This window comes from Cibotium barometz, chromosome 8 (genome assembly GCF_041138505.1).
Source record: "Cibotium barometz isolate CiBa-2024 chromosome 8, ASM4113850v1, whole genome shotgun sequence".
NCBI lineage: Eukaryota > Viridiplantae > Streptophyta > Polypodiopsida > Cyatheales > Cibotiaceae > Cibotium > Cibotium barometz.
In genome coordinates, this window is record NC_141053.1 from 42707986 (window position 1) to 42734056 (window position 26071).

The following is a 26071-nucleotide window of genomic DNA, read 5'->3' on the forward strand; positions in this document are numbered from 1 at the left end:
AATTTTTTTAATGAATCAAGACAGGAAATAATTAAAGAACCTATTTTTATATGTTTCATAGTGTGGTAAGACTAATTAGATAACCAAAATGATTGGGTGCATGGGTAGAAAGTGGGTGGATGGATGCCCCAATGGCACCATCCTATGGATGGGTGGACCCAATGAGTCGGGTAACTTTCCAACATAATTATTATTTACAATCCGTAATAGAATAGCACCCAAACAAGTCTATTTTAGGAGAACGAGTTAGTGGTCGTGCCTCATAAAGAAAAGAGGGAAAAGACATTAGCTTCCATGAACAAGTGTAAACTTGTTCCATCCTCGATCATGCACATTGAGTGCCATTTAATTGGAGGAATAGATTCCTATTAGAATAATTACGTTTCCCCTCCGAGATAGAGTTAGGTCCCTCCATTTGTTCATATCCTCATATTTCCAAGAGATCAAGGTGTCGTCAATCGAAGACAAAGGGGACTTAGCTGTCTATCAAAACGATCCCCTTGAGCCAACTAGGGTAGGGACCTTACATTTTCTAACTTCTTTCCGTTGGATCTTCAATGATGAGCTTCGCATTTGCCAAGATCTTAAATAGAAAATCATATGATGCTTTATAATATAAAGGCGAGAAAAAATGTTTATAAAAAATAGTTAATTACTTAAAAAATTTCGCAATACTTAAACACCTTTAAAAATGTCTATGCAATGTGTTCTTTTCATGTACAAATTGGGATGATCATTGGAATTTGGAAGTAGACATACTGTTTTTTGTGATATATAATACAATAAAGAAAGATAGATTTCAAATGCAAATATCAAAACTTCCATGCAATGAAACAATCCCTAAAATAAATTGGATTTCTGATCTAGGGGTGCCATTTGAATAGGTCCCACTATATGTATAATGTGCCCCAAACACCATGCCACTAATTTCCAAACCTAACTACGAGCGATTGGACCTACAAGTTGTTAAGATGCCTATTTTTAGGGTACCTTTAGGGTGCCCAACTGTCAAACGTGGTCCCCCTTATCCTGCAACCACCCACATCTTTTGTCATTTACATCTTCTTCTATAGGACAAGGGCATGCTCTCTCTAACAAGACATGTCTAAAACCATGAGAATGAGCTTTATCTTATCCTTTGGCAGACCTATCTCCTCCTCCTCCATCAGTCATTTTGAAACTGTCACAAGGACTTTCAACTTCCCTTCCAGTAAATCCACTTGTTTCTATAGCATTTCCACTTGATCTTGAATTCCGTCACGAGGATTTCTCCATTTGGGGTGAAGTTGGGGTGTTTCTACATCTATATGCTGTGGACCTGCATGTGCTAGTAGGGGGCTTTTCCATCACTACCTTACCCTTATCACCATTTGGACCAAGTCGAAATGGTTGAAAAAGCACCATGGATTTATAAGTAGGTCTTGGATGCTCGAGTGTCTCTAGTAGGCGTTCTTCCATATTATCATAAAGTTGTGTTACAATTGCTAGCCCTCTAAGCTCCCAGTTGTCCCATTTCTCCACCATTATCATTATAAGATCAACCTCTTTATCTTCTATTTCAATGGCAGCCTTGGCATCAAAACAAGCTTTATACATGTGTTTTTGTACTTTATCCACATTTGTTGATGCACATCTCTCAAAGGGTTTGAAGGTGAGTTGTCACCCCACTGTATCGACCCACTGCTCATCCTGAGTTTGAACATTAGAGAGGCTTCACAATTCTTGCTCTCCTTATGTACCTAGCTTCAAAGTTTCTCTTGTAGGTCAAAGATTTGAACAATTTTATCTTGGCATTCTATCAAACCTGACTTGAGATGTTTTGCCATCTTGTCCTTCAATCCCACTATGGTGCTTAGCTCGAATGTATATGCTTCATGAAAGTGCTCAAGGGAAGCTTTTTAGGTGCACCACGTCTTTTAACCCCTTTCATTCTCTCTTGTCACCCTCTTCTCCTAGATTAAGCTATTCATTATCCATTCATCTAGATTACTATAGCAAAAATTAGCACATTATGTATTCTTTATGCTTTGCTTGAGGGCTTAGGTGAGAGACAAGCTCTTGAGCACTTCACTCCTCACACACATGTATATGCATATCACTTTGGTACATGTATACAATCTGTTTTCATAGGATATTTGGGTAACATTGAGCTTCATGTATATGAGCTTGTAGACTCACCTATGCTCACCAAGTGGCACTTATGCATATGGGATGGCCCTACAGTTGACTATATAGAGAGAGAGCACCAGAGAGGGAGATCTAAATTTCCTTTAGCCCAAGTTGTGGATTCCATCATTACATTCCTTCATAGATTAGTGAGTTGAGAGACTTTATCTCCTCCTTTTGCTCTTAAGAGTTAAGCTTAGGGTGTATTGTTTTGGGCATGGCTTGCTCACTCTTGAGCACTCCCCATATGTGAGAGGCTTATGGTTGTTAAGAGCTTGAGTGTGGGGTTTACCATCTTCTCATTACTATGTGCTTGTCATTTTCTTAAGCTTAGGCTTGTGAGAGTGAGGTGAGTGGAAGTGAGAGTGTGTAGTGATAGTGTGAGTGATGTGTTGAGTTGTTTCCTTTTTCTTTTAGTTAGGTTCATTCTCTCTTGTTGCCCTCTTCTTTTAGATTAAGTTATTCATTATCCATTCATCTAGATTACTGTAGCAAAAATTAGCACATTCTTTATTCTTTACTTGAGGGCTTGGGTGAGAGACAACCTCTTGAGAACCTAACTCTTCTTTTAGGCTTGTGAGTGAGGGAGGAGTCATGAGGTGAGTGTGGGAGTGTGAATGATGTGTTGAGTTGTTTTATTTCTCTTTTGGATAGGTTCATTCCCTCTTACTACTCTCTTCTCTTAGATTAATTATCTATTCATCTAGATTACAATAAAAATTAGCACATTATTTATTCTTTATTCCTTGCTGGAGGGCTTACCTGAGAGGATTAGGTGAGAGACAAGATCTTGAGTGCATCCCATGGGAATTCCATCGAACTGTGAATGCCCGGATTAGAGAGCACCTTACCAATGACTTAACAATGATCTACACAAAATCTCAATGCAGGATGTCGTGCTTACAAGAATTATTGAACACAATGAATTACTGATGATGATGAACTAAGGCAAAAAAGTGAGAACACACTATCCTTAGGTGTTACAAGTCCCTTTTGAAGGTCCAAACAGCGCAGATGGCCGTGTGAGTTATGTTAGGTTCTTATGGAACTTTTTTGTAGTCTAATACAATCCCAAACAAATGATATGTTCAGTTTTAATCATTTTGGACCAAGTCATTGGTTAGCCAACATGATAGACCTATGTCCATATCGACCTTGGGTACTATATATAGACTAGTTCCAGCACTCACTATAGGTTACACAAGCATGCATCTTACTTGGCAAAATGTCTGAAAGTCTACATATAAGACATCTCCTAATGATCTCACCACACTTGGCAAAATGTCTAAAAGTCTATATATAAGACATCTCCTAATGATCTCACCACACTTGGCAAAATGTCTAAAAGTCTACATATAAGACGTCTCCTAATACTGATCTCACCACACTTGGCCTACCATCCACCAGTGTCTAAATTGGGAACTGCAGGGTGCCTGGGTACTCACCACAACAACTACTCCTCATAAAGGGAGCCTTACAAAATAGAGCACATATGTCACCCACAAAAATAACACGCGGGTGGAGCATTGTGAAAATTGTTCTCAAAAAAGTCAACCATGCCATAACTAGGATCCCTAGAATTTGATAATCCCTTCACCACGCAAGATGTACTAGGACTTATGTCCTTCCTTTCTTAGAAAATCAACATGCCAATAGGACCATTGCTAAGGGGAAACCAATGCTTGTAAATGGATAAAAAGAAGGCTCCTAGTTAGAAGATCGGGGTCTAATTACAATCTACCAACACCCATGGGATGAGGATTTGAATATGTCATTGAAGAAGCAAAAGTGCTACCATAACCTACATAGATTTTGGTTAACCAGCTAGGATATTATTAGTGATGACACAAATACAATGCTATTGGTATTGCATAAGGGTTATCAAGCTACAAGTATCCTAGATGGATGAGTAGGTATCATTACCAAATAATACTGGGAAAAGTGGGGTAAATCGGCCTTAAAGAAAACAAACCTAGTAGAACCAATGGTAGCAAGAGTAAGTATCATTGTCAAATAATACTGGGAAAAGTGGGGTAAACCAGCCTTAGAGAAAATAAACCTAATTGTAAAAATGGTAGATGAATTGATAGAAAAACCCATGGGAGTTTTGCAGAACCTTAAGATTAAGATATTCTTAATTTGATTTTGACATACTTCTATGGTTATGAACTTTTTTTAACCAACCTCACTCATATGAGATCATCCTTGGCATACCTTTTATGAGAAAGTCTAGGTTGGTGTGGATTGGGATATTGATTGCATATATAAATTTACAAAAGGATTCCCAAATCCTCAAGCTTGATTGCATATATAAATTTACAACAGGATTCCCAAATCCTCAAGCTTGATTAGCTCTCATGGAAAGCTTGATTAGCTCTCATGGAACAGGCATCCTATGGATGGTATATTATTTGTTCCTACCACAAGCAAAGCCGTGACAATGCAGCTTTACAAGGCACTAGAGAAAATAGAGAAGAGTAAGAATGAGATCATGTTATATGCAATGAATGAAATGTTACTCACATCCACCAAGCTTGGAATCGACACGCTCATGTAGCAAGGAATTCACCGTAGGTTTTGCAAACTTAGAGACAACTAAATTTGTGTTTGCAAATCCCATACAAAAACAACAAAGCTTATAGCATTGGTTCCCCGTTGATTATGCCACACTGTAGTCTGTAGCTTTGATAACCTCGCTAACATCATAGTGGGTTACTCTTTAGCAGCACAAGTGCGAGTCGAGTGCTAGTCCATGCTCCATAAGCTTAGCATGGTGGCTTTTTGGGTCAAGCCATAAGAGTTGCACTAACCAGTCACATTGCGCTAAAAAAACAGGCCATATATGCACTTCAACAAAACAAGCTGCAATTTTTCCACATTGTTCTTTTGGGCTAGGAAGAAAAATGAAACGGATGCTCATGATGGCCTTCCTATGCTACTCAAGTACAAAAAGGTTATTCTTTTTGAAATGGCCTTCCTATGCCACCCAAGTAAAAAGGTCGAAGCCCTAAATTAAAGTGATTAAGAAAAGAGGTCCAAAAAATAATAATGGACACACACTTGATCTAAGAATGGCCACTCATATTAACTTCTCATCATCAATCTTCCATTAGGGGGCATTTGAGCATAAAAAGGGCCCTGTAAGGATCCCTAATTTTAAGGAATTAAGAATAATTTTATTGAGGGTTAAGAAGACAAAGCTCATAATGATGTCTACCTTTGGGCCTAAAAGTAGGGGATCTCTATAAATCTTGAACTAGGATTCTCTTTCTATCTATTAAAACACACTACTAAGATCACTCATACCCACGCTTTCATTCTTATTTACTCCATTTTCATAGTCATATTTGAGATTACCCCCACATTCCATTTCTTTCAATCATTACTTTTATTAATCATGTTTCATTATTATGAACCAATGCATCCATCTCAACATCCATTGCCTTCTCCCATACATGCTTCCCAATAGCTTCTGTATAGCATGTAGGCTCCACATGCTTCACCAAAGAGGTTATATATGTGTAATGCATAGCAAAGTCACGATATGTAAACCTGTCACCTTTGGGATCTCCACAATGCATGCGGATCACTCTGAACACCTGTCACTCTAGCATATGGAGGCACATATCTATCCTACCTTGCACCTGGTGTGCGTAAAACTGGTATGCCAAGTTCCTCATCCAAACTCTCTAAAATTGATAACTCATAACTTGTAATGCCAATTTCTTCAACCTTCTTTTTCCCTTTATCCACAGCACTACTCCCAGTGCTCACACTCTCATGTCTCAAGCGTCTTGACCATGGACGTATCGTGCTACTCTCATTCTCTGCTCGCCCAAACATGTATGAGCTACAACCTGTTGCTGTGTAGGTTGTTGGGGTAGTTTTGCCGGCTTTGGCTCTGCACCTGTAATAAGGTTCCAAAACCCTTTTCCTTTTAGAAAGCTTTTAATCATGTACTTCCATGCCTAGAAGTTCTTTCTATCCAACTTCTCACCCACAATCTGTACTGGGTTGTCTGACATATTTGCTCAATGCAAATGCACCTTCCACAGATGTCCAATTCTGTAAACGAGCCTTCCTCAGCTCAACCACCCTCTAATAAGTGTTCTAGATACTCCAAAGTACTCAACAAACTTCACTATTGTGTAGAAAAGCAAACTCAACTGGCATACGCAATCCAAAGTACCATGTTTTGGCGCACTTTCCAAGGCTTCAAATTGCAATGTAGTGGTTCAATCAAGTGTGGATAACTTTCATTTTCACCTAAACAAGCTCAATGTTGCATATCAACACCAACCAAGGTGCATACATACCAGATTTATCAAATCCTCTTCTTTGTTTTGAGAAAAACTAGTAAACCAGTAAAAACCAGTAGTAAAAGTGCTCTAATTCCTTTGATTCTGGTCCAAATTGAGAGACAAGGTATTCATTAGCTTAGAAATGACGTCTACTAACTCCATGTAAAAGGAATTAGACCAATTGTTGACGTTGAGAGAGTAATTAGCCGATTAATTACCCTCTGTTTCAGTAATAACTGTAGATAGCCTATTTAATCAACTCATAATCAGCTCCATAATGCATATTTTCTTCAACCAATCATATGGCAACCTCCTCAAGTATGTATATCACACAATTGCTAAGCAAATTATGAATTTAATCAAACAACCAAGTAGAATTTGGCCTTCGCTTTTCAAAAAGATGGGAAAACTGCTCCGTTTCTTCCCTACAGGTTGCGCCGCCTGCTTGCTGCTGAGGTTATTTGAGAGGTTTATAATGGTAATTGAAATATAATTAGATGCCCAACACACCTAGGCATGTGCCCAATCCATCAGTGTAGTGATTTTTGCAAAAAACTAGCTTTAATTTCATCCACAATGGACATCACTTCTCTGTTTTTGTGAGGGCTTCAAAACAGTGAATTTTCACTCACTAATATGCATCAACTTTTCTCCAAAGTCAATGTAGGGCCTGCACATGATTTTCCAATACATTCCCATTTGCTAGATATATAATTCTTTGTCATATTTGCAACCATTTGCCTCATAAATTCACCACACTCAAGCTTCAATGGAGAGCTTGCAAAATAGAAACTTTTCCTTTGCTTAGGCAACTCAAATCTGTTGTTGTTTGTGTTTTTGCACTTGCAATCCTCTCAAGGATGTTTAGTAGTCTTTACCTAGTAGGACAAGCTCTTAGATTTGATGGAAATCTATATGCTCCAAGCTTCACAGCTTTTCATCGTAGCTTCTTCTCCCTCTTCTCTCACTCACTCATAAACCCTAATAGAGAGCACCAGGCTCTGATACCATGATGAAAAACAGGTAGAGGGAGAGGAGATACACACATAGGAGTAAACCCTAACATATTATGCAAACCCTAATCACAGAGTGAAGTCATCTTACTTCTCACACAATGCATAAAGCCATAATCCTTAATCTACAACACATTACATGTGTTGTGTCCACACACTGCTAACCCTAGCTACTGTCCACACACTATGACCAGCTGGACGCGGTCATTTATGGATCATACATGTTACTATGTAACATGCCAGCACATAGTGCAACTGGCATAAGCTGACATCGAGCTTGAATCTCAACATCCCCTCTCAAGCTCATGATGTACTGCCATAGATGAAGATGTAGATGAGCTTGGGCTATCAAATCCCTCAACACCTGGCAATATATTCACTTATAAAAATCAAAAAGAAATCTCCATTGAAGATTAACAAGATCAACCAACAGATCCCTTTAAAAGAGCCATGGACTCATCTGTTGAGGACCAGTAAGGTCAATCAACTAGATCCATGCCCGAATTCAGAAAACAACTCTTACTCCTTGTTCCAATATCTTCCATGACGTACGTGTGGGTATCTTTGGTGACCCAGAGCCCAAGCACCGTATGGTTAGCACCCTCTAGAATCCTTCACAGGTCACCTAGCGCTTCACTCATAGGTTGCTTCCTTAGTCCCTCATCCACCGTACCGGAAGCTCACCATTTAAATCGAACCGAGGGTGGTCAAGACCTTGCTGACCTTGCTACACGAGATGTCCTCCGTTGACTCTTCGTCAGTTGTTGCAACTTTATCAGTTAGGTCTCCACGACCTCATTCACAAGATAGTCAAAATGCTTCCCCAACATTCTTGACATAAAACAGTCATTTGAAAACACGTCATAAATACAGTTTAATGAACTCTCATCTTTCCACATTGTTCCACATCCATTTCATATGTATTCTCATTCTCATCCAATCACATCATTTTCATCTTATCACATCTTTCCTCATTTATCCTTATCAGATCTCATCCACTCGCATCTACCCATCCACATCTCATCCATTCATATCTACCCCGATCCACATCACATCCATTTCACCTCACATCTCATTCATTCACATCTATACCGATTCACATCCCATCACATCTCATCCATTCACATCACATCTCATTCATTCACATCTATCCCGTTTCACATCACATCACATCACATATCTAACATTCACATCTATCCCAATTTACATAACATCCATTTCACATCACATCTCATTCATTCACATCCCGATTGACATCTCATCCATTCACATCCCATATCATTCATTCACATCCTGATTCACATGACATCACATCTCATTCATTCACATCCCAATTCACATCACATCTCATTCACTCACATCTATCCATACATTCATATCTATCACTTCACATCGACATATATTCATGTCACATCACATCACATTCTTTCACATACACATCCACATCCATTCTTCACATACACATTCACTTCCATTCTTTCACATACATCCACATCCATTCTTCACATACATATCCACATCCATTCTTCACATACACATTCACATCCATTTTCATCACATACACATCCACATCCATTCTTCACACACACATTCACATCCATTTTCATCACATACACATCCACATCCATTCTTCACATACACATTCACATCCATTCTTCACATACACATCCACATCCATTCCTCACATACACATTCACATCCATTTTCATCACATACACATCCACATCCATTCTTCACATACACATTCACATCCATTCTTCACATACACATCCACATCCATTTTCATTACATACACATCCACATCCATTCTTCACATACATTTTTATCACATACACATCCACATCCATTCTTCACATACACATTCACATCCATTTTCATCACATACACATTCACATCCATTCTTCACATACACATTCACATCCATTTTCATCACATATCATCCATTCACATCCCATATCATTCATTTACATCCCGATTCACATTTCATCACATATCATCCATTCACATCCCATATCATTTATTTACATGTCCCGATTCACATGACATCACATCTCATCCATTCATTCACATCTATGTGATTCACATCCCATCCCATCTATTCACTCAGGGACCGCTTCGTCGGCCCCCGCCCATCGTAGCGGAAGCACACCATTTTTCAACCATACCAAGACGTGGGCAGGCTTTGCCGCGTGAGCCGTCCTTTGAACACTCCCCGCCAGCTGATTGCAACCGAACTTCCTTTAGAAAAATATAAACCAAATGCTCCTGGCGTAAGACAGTCCTTTAGGGAAACAGGGTTTCTATGCAAGATTTTTAGTTTGGTTTTTTTTTTAATACAAGGGGTATTTCTTGAATCAGTATCCCCAAAACTTCTTAATCGGAATTCAAAATTTCATACCAGAATTTCTCGAAATCTATAACCTTGATCCAGAGATCAATTCGAAGGGTCTCAAACTTAGTTTCAGATTTAGCGAGAGTTTTGAGTGTATTTTTCTAAACTGGTCACACCTTCTTTCCTCGAAACTAATGAAAGAGTTTGGTCTTGGTCATAGTCTGATTCAAGGTTCGAGTCGGATAAGATTTTTCATGAACTCTCTTTCTCGAAAAGGTTTGATAATTCAATTACTATTTTAGTGAATTTCTTTCTTTGAATATTAACTTAACTAATTTCTAAATTAGTTAGAATTTCAATGAGGAATAAATTAATCATTTATCTGAATATTTCGATCTCGATAGATTTTTTGAATTTTCTTTTTACATCCGTGTGAATATAAAACGATAGAAATTTCTCTCTAAGAGTATTTAATTATTCATTTATCAAATACTCATAGAATTTAAACATAGAATTTAAGAAAATTCTAATTTTGATATAAAAATTCTTTATGCATCTATTTATGCATAAAAATTAACTTCAATGGGAATAACACTTTAAAAAAATTCCTTTTATGCATCTATTTATGCATAAAACCAAATTTAATAGGAATAATACTTTTAAAATAAAAAGAATTTTTTTATGAATAAAAATCAAAGTCAATAAGAATAACACTTTTGTAATTAAAAAATTCCTTTATGCATCTTTCTATGCATAAAAATCAAACTTAATAAGAATAACACTTTTATAATAATAATAAATTCTTTATGCATCTTTCTATGCATAAAAATCAAATTTAATAAGAATAACACTTTTGTAATTAAAAATTCCTTTATGTATCTTTCTATGCATCAAAATCAAATTTAATAAGAATAATACTTTTATAGTTAAAAAATCCTTTATGCATCTTTCTATGCATAAAAATCAAATTTAATAAGAATAATAATTTTGTAATGAAAAAAATTCCATTATGCATCTTTCTATGCATAGAAATCAAATTTAATAGGAATAACACTTTTGTAATAAAAAGAATTCCATTATGCATCTTTCTATGCATAGAAATCAAATTTCATAATTAATATCAGTGATATCCATGCATATTCATAGGTGAATATGTACATGGAGTAGTTAGAATATTTCTTTTAGATGCAAAAATGGTGAGAATGAATCTTTTGGGATAACGTAAAAAATAAACTTTCTTTTTCACAAAATTTTGGAAAATTTTGCCATAACCTCCTTTGTATGGCTGATCATTTCTCATTTTTATCTTTCTATAATTAACTTCATTAACCCAATTTAGAATTATAGAACTCTAATCTATACAATTTTGTAAATTCAAGAGAGTAAACAATAAAAATAGTTTAATTAATCACTTAGTTAATCTTTCTGGGATATTAAGAAAGGTTGGAATGTAAAGAAGAGAAGGGGGTGGCCTTTTCATCAAAGGCATAGCATTTGAATTTAATTCAATCATCTGCAATTCATAAAATCCAATTGATTCTGGAGTTCCTTATAGTCTGGTCAACCTAACAGAATCCTAGGATAGTGATCCCTTATATAGAACTCAGCATCAGATAACAATTTATTTACATCATATCATTCATATCCTTAACACAATTATGGTCCATTAGACCAAAATTTCCATCTGAACAGTCTTCCATGGAAATTTCAATTATACAAATTTTTAATTTATCATCCCTTAACTTGATCCACTGGGTCAAGTGTTAACAATAGCAATCTGTCCACATAATCCACTAATCTCATAGTAGTGATTTGCTGAAGTCATTATCGTCATTCCAGTTACGAACATCATCACAGGAACTCGTCCCATTCATCCTCATTGTGGTTTTGCTCAGCTTATTGCTTTTCAACCAAAATTCAAGAATCATCATTTTTCAATCAGAATCCAAATCAACTCATCAGTTCTCAACCAGAGTTTTAAAATCATATCAACCACATTCAAATTCATCATCTAGATAGCATTTTTGCTTATAATTTCAAGGTCTTAGATTTACTCGTATATACTGCCAGTAAAGAGCTACAGTTATATCCTCGGTATATACGGGTAGTCACGGTCCTTGGAATTATAAGGTAAATACTGTCATGTCTAGGCCTCAAGCAAAACAGGGATTCCATGCAATTGCGGTACTTCCATCTGAAGGCCCAATTACTAATTTATCAATTTCAGTATGAATATCAATTTGTATGAATTTCAGCACACATTTCTAACTTTTTACTGTTACTTCATAAAATTTTGACATTCCTGGTTTCTCGGCTGATCCACTTTAGCCAATTTGCTCTAATACCAGCTGAAAGATCCCTGTCCCCTCAGCGCAATGAATTCTGGGGTGCTAACAGCAAAAGTAGCACTTCTTGCGCAGGGCAGGGTCCCTCACTCGGGACCTCGCCCACGTATAACCGGAAAAGAGACTAATCCCTTGGTTCTTCCAAAACCAAACCCGAAAAAACTTCCCTCGCCCGGAAAGCACGGGCAATTCTTCCAGGATATTTTTACTCTAACATAGTCAAGAGCCTTAACTAACTGAACTAATCTGACCGAACCTGTAAGTCCCATAGTTAGATCAAGGAAAAGACTTGCACTTGGATCATAAAGACCAACGCTTTTTTTCTCATTGAGAGGCATAGCCGTTGATTCTTTTCCATAGAACAATTTTTATTCGGGATTTACTTCATGTATCGTACCATAACAGAATTGAGTCTCATTTTAGGGATCCATCAGTCTACCTTAACCCCATCCAGCCCCGTGGGTTAGCCAACTATCCAACCACTGTAGCAATGGGACCCATTTAAGAATTGGGTTAGGTTTTGTCCCAGATACCACGAAAAAGAGTGCCCAGGCCCGCAAACTTAAAACTAGTCACACCACTTACACACCACTTACACACCCAATATGAAATTGCCTTTTTCAGAGATTCAGAAGTCTTTAAAACAATCTTTTAATGAAACTATAATATCACTGATCATAATCCTCCAAAATATCTGGTTGAATCGTAATTTTTAATTTTTCCTTCATCGGTGTACCTATGGCATCATTGGCAACCAGAACACTCATGACCTATCCACTCACCAGGGACCTTTTCGATAGTTCCTAGCTCATAGTACCCGGCTATATATTTACTTATAAAAATCAACATGGAATCTCCGTTGAAGATCAGCAAGATCAACAAACAGATCCATATAAAAGAGCCATGGACTCTTTCGTTGAGGACCAGTAAGGTCAATCAACCAGATCCATGCCTGAATTCAAAAAACTACTCTCACTCCTTGTTCCAATATCTTCCAGGACGTATGTGTGTGTATCTTCGGTGACCCACCGAGCACCGTATGGTCAGCACCCTCTAGGATCCTTCGTATGTCACCTAGCACTTCACTCCTAGGTCGCTTCCTTAGTCCCTCATCCATCGTACCGGAAGCTCACCATATAAATCAAACCAAGGCTAGTAAAGACCTCGGCCAACCTTGCTAAGCGAGACGTCCTCCGTTGACTCTTCGTCAGCTGTTGTAACTTTATCACATAGGTCTCCACGACCTCATTCACAAGACGGTCAAAATGCTTCCCTAGCATTCTTGACATAAAACAGTCATTTAAAAAAAGGTCATAAATACAGTTTCTATAAGGAACTCTCGTCTTTCCACATTGTTCCACATTATATTTAATCCACATCCATTTCATATGTATTCTCATTCTCATCCAATCACATCATTTTTATCTTATCACATCTTTCCTCATTTATCCTTATCAGATCTCATCCACTCGTATCTACCCATCCACATCTCATCACATCACATTCATTCACTTCTCATCCATTCATATCCTTATCAGATCTCATCCACTCGTATATCTACCCATCCACATCTCATCACATCACATTCATTCACATCTCATCCATTCATATCTACCCTGATCCACATCACATCCATTTCACCTCACATCTCATTCATTCACATCTATACGAATTCACATCCCATCACATCTCATCCATTCACATCACATCTCATTCATTCACATCTATCCCATTTCACATCACATATCATCCATTCACATCTATCCTAATTTACATCACATCCATTTCACATCACATCCCATTCATTCACATCTTGATTCACATTACATCACATCACATCTCATCCATTCACATCCCATATCATTCTTTCACATCCATTCACATGACATCACATCTCATTCATTCACATCCCGATTCACATCACATCTCATTCACTCACATTTATCCATACATTCATATCTATCACTTCACATCCATATATATCCATGTCACATCACATCACATTCTTTCACATACACATCCACATCCATTGTTTACATACACATTCACTTCCATTCTTTCACATACATCCACATCCATTCTTTACATACACATCCACATCCATTCTTTACATACACATCCACATCCATTCTTTACATACACATTCACATCTATTTTCATCACATACACATCCACATCTATTCTTCACATACACATCCACATCCATTTTCATCACATACATCCACATCCATTCTTCACATACACATTCACATCTATTTTCATCAAATACACATCCACATCCATTCTTCACATACACATTCACATCCATTTTCATCACATATCATCCATTCACATCCCATATCATTCATTTACATCCCTATTCACATGACATCACATCTCATCCATTCATTCACATCTATCTGATTCACATGTCATCACATCTATTCACTCAGGGACCACTTCATTGGCCCTCGCCCATCGTACCGAAAGCACACCATTTTTCAACCATACCGAGGCTGATCAAGACCTGGGAAAGCTTTGCCGCGTGAGCCGTCCTTTTTGAACACTCCCCACCGCTAGTAGCTGATTGCAACTGAAGTTCCTTTAGAAAAACATAGACCAAATGTTCGCTCCAACATTCTGGCGTAAGACAGTCCTTTAGGGAAACAGGGTTTCTATGCAAGATTTTTATTTTGATTTTCTTTTGAATACTTGAATCAGTATCCCGAAAACTTCTTGATCAAAATTCTAAAATTTCATACCAGAATTTCTCGAATTCTATAACCTTGATCCACAGATCAATTCAAAGGGTCTCAAACTTAGTTTCAGATTTGGCGGGAGTTTTGAGTGTATTTTTCTAAACTGGTCACACCTTCTTTCCTCGAAAAACTGGCGGGAGTTTTGAGTGTATTTTTCTAAACTGGTCACACCTTCTTTCCTCGAAAAACTGACGAAAGAGTTTGGTCTTGGTCATAGTCTGATTCAAGGTTCGAGCTGGATAAGATTTTTCCTGAACTATCTTTCTCGAAAAGGTTTGGTCTTGGTCATAGTCTGATTCTGCAAGATTCGAGCCGGATAAGATTTTTCCTGAACTATCTTTCTCGAAAAGGCTTGATAATTCAGTTACTATTTTACTAAATTTCTTTTTTTGAATATTCACTTAACTGATTTCTAAATTAGTTATGAATTCCAATGAGAAATAAATTAATCATTTATCTGAATATTTCGATCTCGATAGATTTCTTGAATTTTCCTTTTACAATCCGTGTGAATATAAAACGATAGAAATTTCTCTCTTAGACTATTTAATTATTCATTTATCAAATACTCAAAATTTAAACTTAGAATTTAAGAGAATTCTAATTTTGATATAAAAATTCTTTATGCATCTATTTATGCATAAAAATCAACTTCAATGGTAATAACACTTTTAAAAAAAATCCTTTTATGCATCTATTTATGCATAAAATCAAATTGAATAGGAAGAACACTTTTAAAAAAAAAGAATTTCTTTATGCATCTATTTATGCATAAAAATAAAATTTAATAATAATAACCCTTTTGTATAATTAAAAAAAATCATTTATTCATCTTTCTATGCATAAAAATTAAATTTAATAAGAATAAGACTTTTACAATAAAATAATTTTCTTCATGTATCTTTCCATGCATAAAAATCAAATTTACTAAGAATAACATTTTTATAATTTAAAAAAATCCTTTATGTAACTTTCTATGCATAAAATCAAATTTAATAAGAATAACACTTTTGTAATTAAAAAAATTCCAATATGCATCTTTCTATGCGTAGAAATCAAATTTAATAAGAATAACACTTTTGTAGTAAAAAAAATTTCATTATGCATGTTTCTATGCATAGAAATCAAATTTAATAATTGATATCAGTGATATCCATGCATATTCATAGGTGAATATATACATGGAGTAATTAGAATATTTCTTTTAAATGTAAAAATGGTGGGAATTACTCTTTTTGACGAATAACATAAAAAATAAACTTTCTTTTTTACAAAATTTTGAAAAATTTTGCCATAACCTCCTTTGTATGGCTGACTATTTCTCATTTTTATCTTTCTATAATTAACTTAATTAATCCAATTTAGAATTATAGAACTCTAATCTATATAATTTTGTAAATTCAAGAGTAAACAATAAGAAGAGTTTAATTAATCACTTAGTTAATCTCTCTAGGATTAAGAAAGGTTGGAATGTAAAGAAGAGAAGGGGGTGGCCTTTTCATCAAAGGCATAGCATATGAATTTTATTCAATCATCTGTAATTCATAAAAATTAAGAAAACCATAGATTTTTTATTAAAATTTGTAAACAAAGTAAGAAAATTAGCTTACATGGAGCATGTAAGCTCTCTTTTGGCTTGAGGGATTGAGGGTTCTACTATTGTCTGAAGCAATAGTGGCCACCAATTCACTTTGGAGAGGATTAGGCCAAAAACAATTGAATTATTAAAAAATTCAATGTAGATGGCTCAGGACGGAGTAGAGTAATAGTGCATAAACACCATTAAGCTTTTACAAAGGGGGATGCTTCTATTTATAGAAAAAAGTGAGCCTCTATCCAAGCAAACTGATTCTAGAATTTTGCAGATCAGTTTGGTCAATTTTTGACCATTTTTGGGTCAATTCAGCTTACTTTTTGGATCTAGTTTGGAAATAGGAGAGAGGAGAGATGAAAATATCTCATTTTACTGATTAAAAATTGGGGGTAATGATGGAAAAAAGGTGCCTACTTCATGAGGGGAGATCCCCACAGTGAGGTTTTTAAACTCAGTTTTTTAATTATTTTCTTTGGTCCTTAGTCCACTCATCATCTTATGTGAGCATTTACTCATTTTTAGGGGGCTTTTATTTTATTCTTCAATTTATCTCCTCCCTACACTTGGATTGATCCTATTGGCCCATAGGAACCTTAAGCGGACCATAATCTAATTTTTTTTTGAAAATCTCGACCCTTAGGCTAAGGTCCTTTATACCTATTTTCAATTAATTCCAATTGCACATTGGAAAGTTCTTTTTGAATTTTTGTTTCAAGGGAAACCATTTTAGACACTAGGAGGATTTTTATATCCAAAAATATCTCAATTTTGAATTACCTCCCTCTAGACATTTTCTCTCTCCAAACAAAAACAGGGTAAAACAAGAGATTTCTTTTATTTCAGAGAGGGAAATAATTATAAGATCAGAAGGGAAGGTTCTAACACCCGCACACCTCAAAAGCTGGAGGGAGGAATCTTACATCCTACCCCACTTAAAAAATACGAGATGTCCTCTCATGTCACAAAGTAGAGGACAACTCTTTCCCTTAAGATCCAATTGATTCTGGGGTTCCTTATAGTTTGGTCAACCCAACAGAATCCTAGGATAAAGATCCCTTATATAGAACTCATCATTAGATAACAATTCATTCATATCATATCATTCATATCTTCAACACAATAATGGTCTATTAGACTGAAATTTCCATCTGAACAGTCCTCCATGAAAATTTCAATTATACAGATTTTTAATTTGTCATTCCTTACCTTGATCCACTGGGTCAAGTGTTAACAGTAGCAATCTGTTCGCACAATCCACTAATCTCATAGTGATTTGCTGAAGTCATTATCGTCATTCCAGTTACGAACATCATCATAGGAACTCATCCCATTCATCCTCATTGTGGTCCATTAGACTGAAATTTCCATCCTCCATGGAAATTTCAATTATACAGATTTTTAATTTGTCATTCCTTACCTTGATCCACTGGGTCAAGTGTTAACAGTAGCAATCTATTCGCACAATCCGCTAATCTCATAGTGATTTGCTAAAGTCATTATCGTCATTCCAGTTACGAACATCATCATAGGAACGCATCCCATTCATCCGCATTGTGGTTTTGCTCAGCTTATCGCTTTTCAACCAAAATTTAGGAATCCTCATTTTTCAATCAGAATCCAAATCAACTCATCAGTTCTCAACCAGAGTTTTAAAATCATATCAACCACATTCGAATTCATCATCTAGATAGCATTTTTGCTTATAATTTCAAGGTCTTAGATTTACTCGTATATACTGCCAGTAAAGAGCTGCAATTATACCCTTGGTATATACGAGTAGTCATGGTTCTTAGAATTATAAGGTAAATATCGTCGTCTAGGCCTCAAGCAAGTCAGGGATTCCATGCAATTGTGGTACTTCCATCTAAAGACCAAATTACTAATTTATGAATTTCAGTATGAATATCAATTTGTATGAGTTTTTTAACTTTTTACTATTACTTCATAAATTTTTAACATTTATGGTTTCTCGGTTGATCCACTTTAGCCAATTTGCTCTGATACAGCTGAAAGATCCCTGTCCCCTTAGCGTAACGAATTCCAGGGTGCTAAGCAGCGGAAGTAGCACTTCTTGCGCAGGGCAGGGTCCCTCACTCAGGGCCTTGCCCACGTATATCTAGACAAGAGACTAATCCCTTGGTTCTTCCAAAACCAAACCTGAAAAAACTTCCCTCTCCCTGAAAGCACGAGCGATTCCTCCAGGATATTTTTACTCTAACGTAGAGCCTTAACTAACTAAATTGATCTGATCGAACCCGTAAGTCCTATAGTCAGATCAAGGAAAACACTTGCACTTGGATCATAGAGACCAACGCTTTTTTCCTCATTGAGAGGCACATCCCTTGATTCTTTTCCATAGAACAATTTTTATGTGGGATTTACTTCATGTATCGTATCATAACAGAATTGAGTCTCATTTTAGGGATCCATCAGTCTACCCTAACCCCATCCAGTCCCGTGGGTTAGCCAACCGCCCAACCATTGTAGTGATGGGATCCATTTAAGAATTTGGTTAGGTTTTGTCTCAGGTACCACAGAAAAGAGTTCCCAGGCCCCCTAGTAGCTGTATATTCATGCAAACTTAAAACTAGTCACACCACTTACACACCCAATATGAAATTGCCTTTTTCACAGATTCACCTCTCTTTAAAACAATCTTTTAATGAAAATTTTTTGAAAATCTGGACCCTTAGGCTAAGGTCCTTTATACCTATTTTCAATTAATTCCAATTGCATATTGGAAAGGTGTTTTTGAATTTCTGTTTTAGGGGAAAACCATTTTACACTAGGAGGATTTTTATATCCAAAAATATCTCAATTTTGAATTACCTCCCTTTAGACATTTTCTCTCTCCAGGAGGCCAAAACACGATAAAACTGGATCTTTCTTTTATTTCAGAGAGAGGGGAATAATTATAAGATCAGAAGGGAAGGTTCTTACACCTGCACAACTCAAAAGCTGGAGGGAGGAATCTTACAAGTTTGATTTCAAATGTTCTCCATGCACAGATGATCCCTCATCAATAACAGTGGATGCCTTAAAATCTACCACATCAAAACATGTGCCTTAAAATTTGCCACATCAAAACATGTGCTTAATAGCTTCTCCTCATCACCGAAAACTAGGTCCATAAATTCATCATCAAATTCAATCTCTCTAACAAATGAAGCTTGTGCAACCGTTTGACCCTTCTGAACTTCCAATTCATCCTTTGTGTAGTCCTCTTTATCTGCATGAAGAAAAAGATAAGCCACAAGCGAAAGTAGTAGTTAAGAACTTTGCACTTTTTCTTGTGAAGAGGGCGGTGTTCAAGACATATCTTTATCCTCTTATCTTTTAAATAGGCATCCCACCTGCCTGACATGCTCTTCTTTTGAGATGAGGATAGGGCAAATCTAGACATGTGAACATATTGTGATGATCCCTCATTTATAATATTTGTACTAGCAAATTTACTATATGCCTCCTACTCTTTCCTAACATGGAGCTTGCCATGTCCTTAACTATTTGTTCTAAAGTAAAGGAGGGCACATTAAATATAGGCTCAACATCTGGAAGATGCTTATCGTGCCTAGCTCTCCTTAATAAATCAAATAGGTTCTCATTGGCACTAGGCTCATCTTTTACCTCTTCAAGTGCCTCTACATCTTCCAAAGGATCATAGGAGTGAACCACTTGAACCACTTGCTCCATGCTGGCCGCGATGCGATGACAAATAACTAGTAAGAAGCATAATTGTCTATCGCACGGTGAACTGCAAACGCGAGAGCCAATCCATGGTGCAAGGATGAAGAAACAACTATAAAACAAACCCTCTTATCGCACAGTGAACAGAACTATGAAGCGCATGTGGAAGGGGCAAAGGACAGAAATTTTAAAAAAAATTAAACAAGGCACGAATATATATAGATCTAATTAGGGCTGATGTCATACATGTACGACAAAAGTGTGGGGTTGACGTCAACAAATTGTGCCATTGTGCCATGTGTAGAGCTCACATCATCACCGGAGTGACACGTTCAGGGTTGACATCATCACCACCGGAGTGACATGTTCAGGGTTCACATCATCACCAGAGTGACACGTTGTAGGGCTTACGTCACACTTGTAATGATGACATCACATTCTATAAAATGGGTAAAATATTCCAAAAAAATTATCGACCCGTGAAATTTTTGTCGCGTACCATTCCGTAATCTCTATCAATGGCACGAATACTACCATCTATCAAGCACTCAGCACGCTTTTCGCACCGTGGTGGATAGTGTCCTCCCTAGACGGTGCGAATAGTTTCGTCCAGTAGGTTCCAATCATGCATTTCGCATCGTGGACCGTGTCCTCCCTCGAAAAAGCAACCTCCTCCCATGGCACGAGTAGACACATCCGGCAAGCTCAAAACCCTCAGTCGCACCATGGATGGCTAGCCTCTCGACCTCAACGCCTTCTCGCCCTCCTCCCACGGTGCGAGTAGACACATCTGGCATGATCTTATCTCTCCTATTGCAGTATGGATCATACAAAGCAGACTGTGAGGATGGTTTACCAAGATTCCTCTCTTCCTAAAGATTCCATGCCAGAGCAAGAGCTAGAGCAGGAGTCAGAGGCAACCACTTCAAAGCAACCATTAGAGAAGAAACAAGTAAAGGGCAGAACCAATTTATCCAAGGCAGGAACTTTCCTCCAGATACAAAAGAAATTGTTTGCTGAGATTAGGCACGCACAGGAGGCTACACATCTGCTCATCCCTAGGGCACCATTCCTTAGAATTGTAAGAACAATTAGTGACAAAATCAAAGGGCAAAGACATTATAGATGGTAGAGTAGTGCATTGGCATGTCTTCAAGAAGCTTGTGAAGACTTTCTTATAGACTTCATGAATGATAGCTTTATATGTGCTGCCCATGCAAGAAGAGTCACTTTGGTGGATAGAGACATGACACTTGTTTAGCAGGGTGAGGTACAGGTTTGATAAATTTCTTCATCCCTACGAATGAGGGATAGGAGAGCCTTTGATATCCTTGCAATTCCCCCAGCATTGAAAAGGAAATCAAAGGCAGATGATATTAAAGTTGAAGAAGTTGCTTCCCCTCCCAAGAAGAAAAAGAAAAGAAAGTTGGTTAAGAAATCTAAGCCAGATGATAAGATTTCTGAGGAGGAGGAAGAGGAAGAGGAGGTGAAGGAAAACGAGGAGGTGATTGAAAAGGTCTCACATGTGTGTGATAGCTTAGAGACCGTTGTGCAGTTGGAGAAGGCCAATACTCAGAGGCTTGCCCAAGTACTAGGGCAGCTAATCTGCAATGTTGGGACAGTGGAGGAAGACTATCTCTATATTGCACCTGGGGACCTCTACATTGCAGCTAATCTGCAATGTTGGGACAGTGGAGGAAGACTATCTCTATATTGCACCTGGGGACCTCTACATGCTTGTAGAGAAGGATATGGAGATCAATGACAGTGTTGTTTTCTTGTGTATAAGGTATTACATTTCACATATGTATATTTTCTTATATGTTTATTTTCTCGTATGTTAATATTTTCTCATATTTTGTTCATTCCTTCATAAACTCTTGTAGGGCACTTATAAAGGAATTGCTTCCAAATCAAGGCAACGAAATATTTATTTGTGATCCCTTAGTGTTGCTTGCATTGATTGATATGAAGAATAAGATTTCCGAGCCAGCATCCTATTTCAAGCCAATGAGAAATAAGAACATTTGTTTTGTTGTTTTGCCATATGTAGAGAGGTTCATCTCTAACTGATGATTCCTTTGTGTTTTGCAAATATTTGACATACGATATTTGCTTTCTTATATCTTTTTCTTTTTTCCAGTGCACATTGGAGTGCTTGTGTCATTATATTCTGAGAAGAATTGTTATTTTCATGAACAGTCTAACTGGCATGCATGGGTAAATTAAATTGTAAGTTCTCCTTAATAACTTGAATATTGAGCTCGGGGGGTCACTATATATAAAATATCCCTATCGCGTGCGTTCAAGGTCTATATTTTAAATCCCTTATTTGTGAATTTTTTAATCTATATAATATCCCCTTTTCTTTATGAATCTGTAAATTTTTTTGAAAAAAATTTAAATCATACTCTTATGTAATTATATTTCTGTAAGTTTCATAAATTAAAATTATGCTTCTATTGAACGCACGTGATATTCACATTTTTTTGTGAGTGACCCCCCAAGATATTGAGCTTTATTCTCTATTTTTTCTTATATTCAAATTATAAGTAGTTCTCCTTGATAACTTCAATATTGAGCTTTATTCTTTATTTTTTCTTATATTCAAATTTGGTTTTTAATAGGACATGTAAGAGAGCTATTGCAGCTATTGAAGATGAATATCCAAATTATAAAAAGGAGGCAGAGTATAAGTTTTTAAATCAGCCAGCGGCTTTACAAAAAGATTCTACTTCATGTGGATAGCTTGTTATTGCTAATGTGTGGAAATATCTTTTATCTAAATATACCGAGATTGATAGCAATGTAGGTTAAATTAAAAACCCACTATTTTTACAGTAAATTTTTACTTAATTTTTAAACTTATTTTCTATAGGTCTTGGTTCTTAAATTTGAAAAGTTTTTTAATTTGACGGACTCTTGGATCTCACGAGTTTTGGATGTGGAGTGTTCCTGCAAGAGCTATCAATATAGTTTTGAATAATTCAATTACTCTAAATGATCCAGATTCTCTACCACCCCCAAGGCAAGACTCTCCATCTAAGAAGAAGAAGAAAATGCCTTTATATTCACCTATAAAGCATTTTATGTTTAAGCAAGAAACTACACAAAAAGAAACCAAGGGTGCTCCTCAACAAGGCACACATAAAGAAACCAAAGGTACTAAAATAGGACATACCTCAAAGAAAAGTGGTCCTCAAGTAGGTGCCAAGAAGGGTGTTGGGCAAGAAAGCTAAGAAGGAACTCAAGTTCAAGTTTACAAAGGAGGCCACAAAACCAAAGAAGACAAAGGGGGACATGGAGATAAAGAAGGCTACAAAACCAGAGAAGACAAAGGGGGACATGGAGATAAAACCAAAGGAGATGGAGACAAAATAGAAAGCTTCATTCTCCTCCCTATTTATCATTGTAAATAGTTATAAATTTTCTTCTAATTTATTAATCTTGCATGTAAATTCTCTTCTCATGTTGTTATGTTTTTTACTGAAAACACATTTGTAGTTGAGTTTGTAATGGTTTTAAGATATTGTACCATAATTGTCATCTCATGACTCGAGTACATCTCTAAAAGGAAAATATTAGAACTCAGGGATTCATAAAAAGAGGTCTGAATATTGTAATTGTAAAAGAACAACCTACAAAGACACAATTACAAGACAAAACTTTTCATTGATAAATTACATACGTAAATTTACAAAATTCAAAGAGTAAATAGACTTCATAAAAAACTCCAAAGCTTTCTTATCAAGTCATGCTTATACAATCATATACCCAATCAGCATCTACCAAGGTCTTCGACTCCATTCACATTTGAATCTTTCTATTCTTCACCTTGAATTGTGCCCCACTTATATCTTCACTTCCCATAATACTGAGGTACTCCCTAATATTTAGTAGGCTCTAACGCCTACATGCACTTACAATTTTCACCACACCATTGGGCAACCTAACACATTTGTCAAGAGGCAAACCAACTTGTTCATCTGCTTGCAATGGGACCCAACTGCTATTTTTCTTCATCCATCGTTCGTAATAAAAGCGAATGTATAAGGTAGCACGAGCTTAAGATACCGAAATATAACACTAGACTCTACTATTTTGCACTTGAATGTATCATCCTTGTGATTCTCCTCTACAATGTCCCTCTGCTCTCCAAGCAAGGCAACCATGTCATCACCTAGTACTTTCTTACACACAAACATGGTACGTGTTTATGAGAAAGTAAATTGATTGAACATCTTAACAAAAAGATGAATTGGACATACCCAACCGAGACCCACAGATCGAGATGGCTTTGTAAACTTCAAAGATCCTTGTATGTCACAAAGCATCTTTAATTTCATAACCATAACCGTCCAAGCATGAGTTGGCCATTCAACAGAAGAGAGGAGAGGAGATGTGATGATATCTACCTTACCAAACCCACCGTCATGCATTGGCACCACATAGGAGTACCAGTAAAAGAAGATCTTTTCCTTAAGAAGGTCTGCACTAGTTTTACAAGAAAACAATGCCTTACCAATGTCTGCATAGAGTGCTTGAAATGTTTCGCGGTAAGGCTTCGTAATGGTTGCTCCTCTATCAAGTTGGAAGGAAAAATATCTACAACGCAAAAATAAGATCATTCAACATGAAAGATGTAGCTATTGTAATATCACAAGCCTCCTTCCTTCCCTATGATAGTTACAGTTGCATGGGAATCGAGTTTGTTTACGAAGATGTATGTCTCATGCCCTGTATACATGTTGTATAATGGCCACCAAGTCTCCATTGCTTGATTTTTTGAATCCCTCTAAATGACCCTTCCAATGAAGCTCCATCACATCTCATCGTTGAGCTCGGTGCGGACCAATAGTAGTAGGCTGCAGGAAAACCCAAGCACCCTTGCGAAATGCCTCTCTCACCCAAGCACCATTATCGTTTGTATAGTGAGATCTCCTCAATCTCATCTTTTGGTCTTCTTCGTGGTGCAACCATATCAATTGTGAAGCTATAGTAGTACGATTAGGGTTGGGCAAATGAGAGAGAGAAAGAAAACGTGAAGATGTTATGCAAATTAGGGTTTCGGGCTTGATGGTTTCATTAGGGTTGGGCAAATGAGATAGAGATGAAAGAGGAAGGGAGGAAAAGTTTAATTTGGACGTTCAAGAGGGAAAGCGGACTTGAAAATGAAATTTTTTACTACAATGAAATTTGAGATGGGTTTTTGGGAAAAAAAAGTGAGTTTTGGGGGAATCTCAAAAATTTTAAAATTTTAAGGATTTTTTGAGCCACGAAAATGGTGGGACCATACCTACCCTAAACCCCCTACTTTTTTAGAGGGACAAGTGTAATTATTAGTACTGAAAGCCTAGTCCCCCTCCCTACATCCTAGTCTCCCTCCCTATATTCAAAGGAGACCAAATGTGCACAATCCTCTATTCCTATTGGTCTGTTGCTAATTACTTTCATTAGCAAAAGGCCCAAAATATGTTCAAATGTCCCCTAATGCCTAGGTCGTTTACACACAACCATCATTCCCTTTTTTGCGTGCTTAATCTATGGATAGGTGTTGTCAACTAGATTTCAAATATATATAACACTTGGTGGGCCACCCCCCCCTTTATAGACGCTCTCAAGAAAAAGTGAGTCAATGGGACTCTCTTTTCACAAAGGGGACTTTGTGTTGATTGGTCCTTTTCTAGCCTACCCATCATGTTGCACGACTTTTGGCCCATCATGTCCCATGACTTTTGGCTGTCCAAGTTTATCTTTTTTATGGGCTTCTAGGAGCATCTTCATTAGCATGGGCTCCCCAAGGAGTACACTTTTTTCTATATGCAAATTAACATTTGAGAGTTGGGCAGCCCTCTCAGTGTGTGTGTGTAAAGAAGATCGTTCGCTTATACTTTT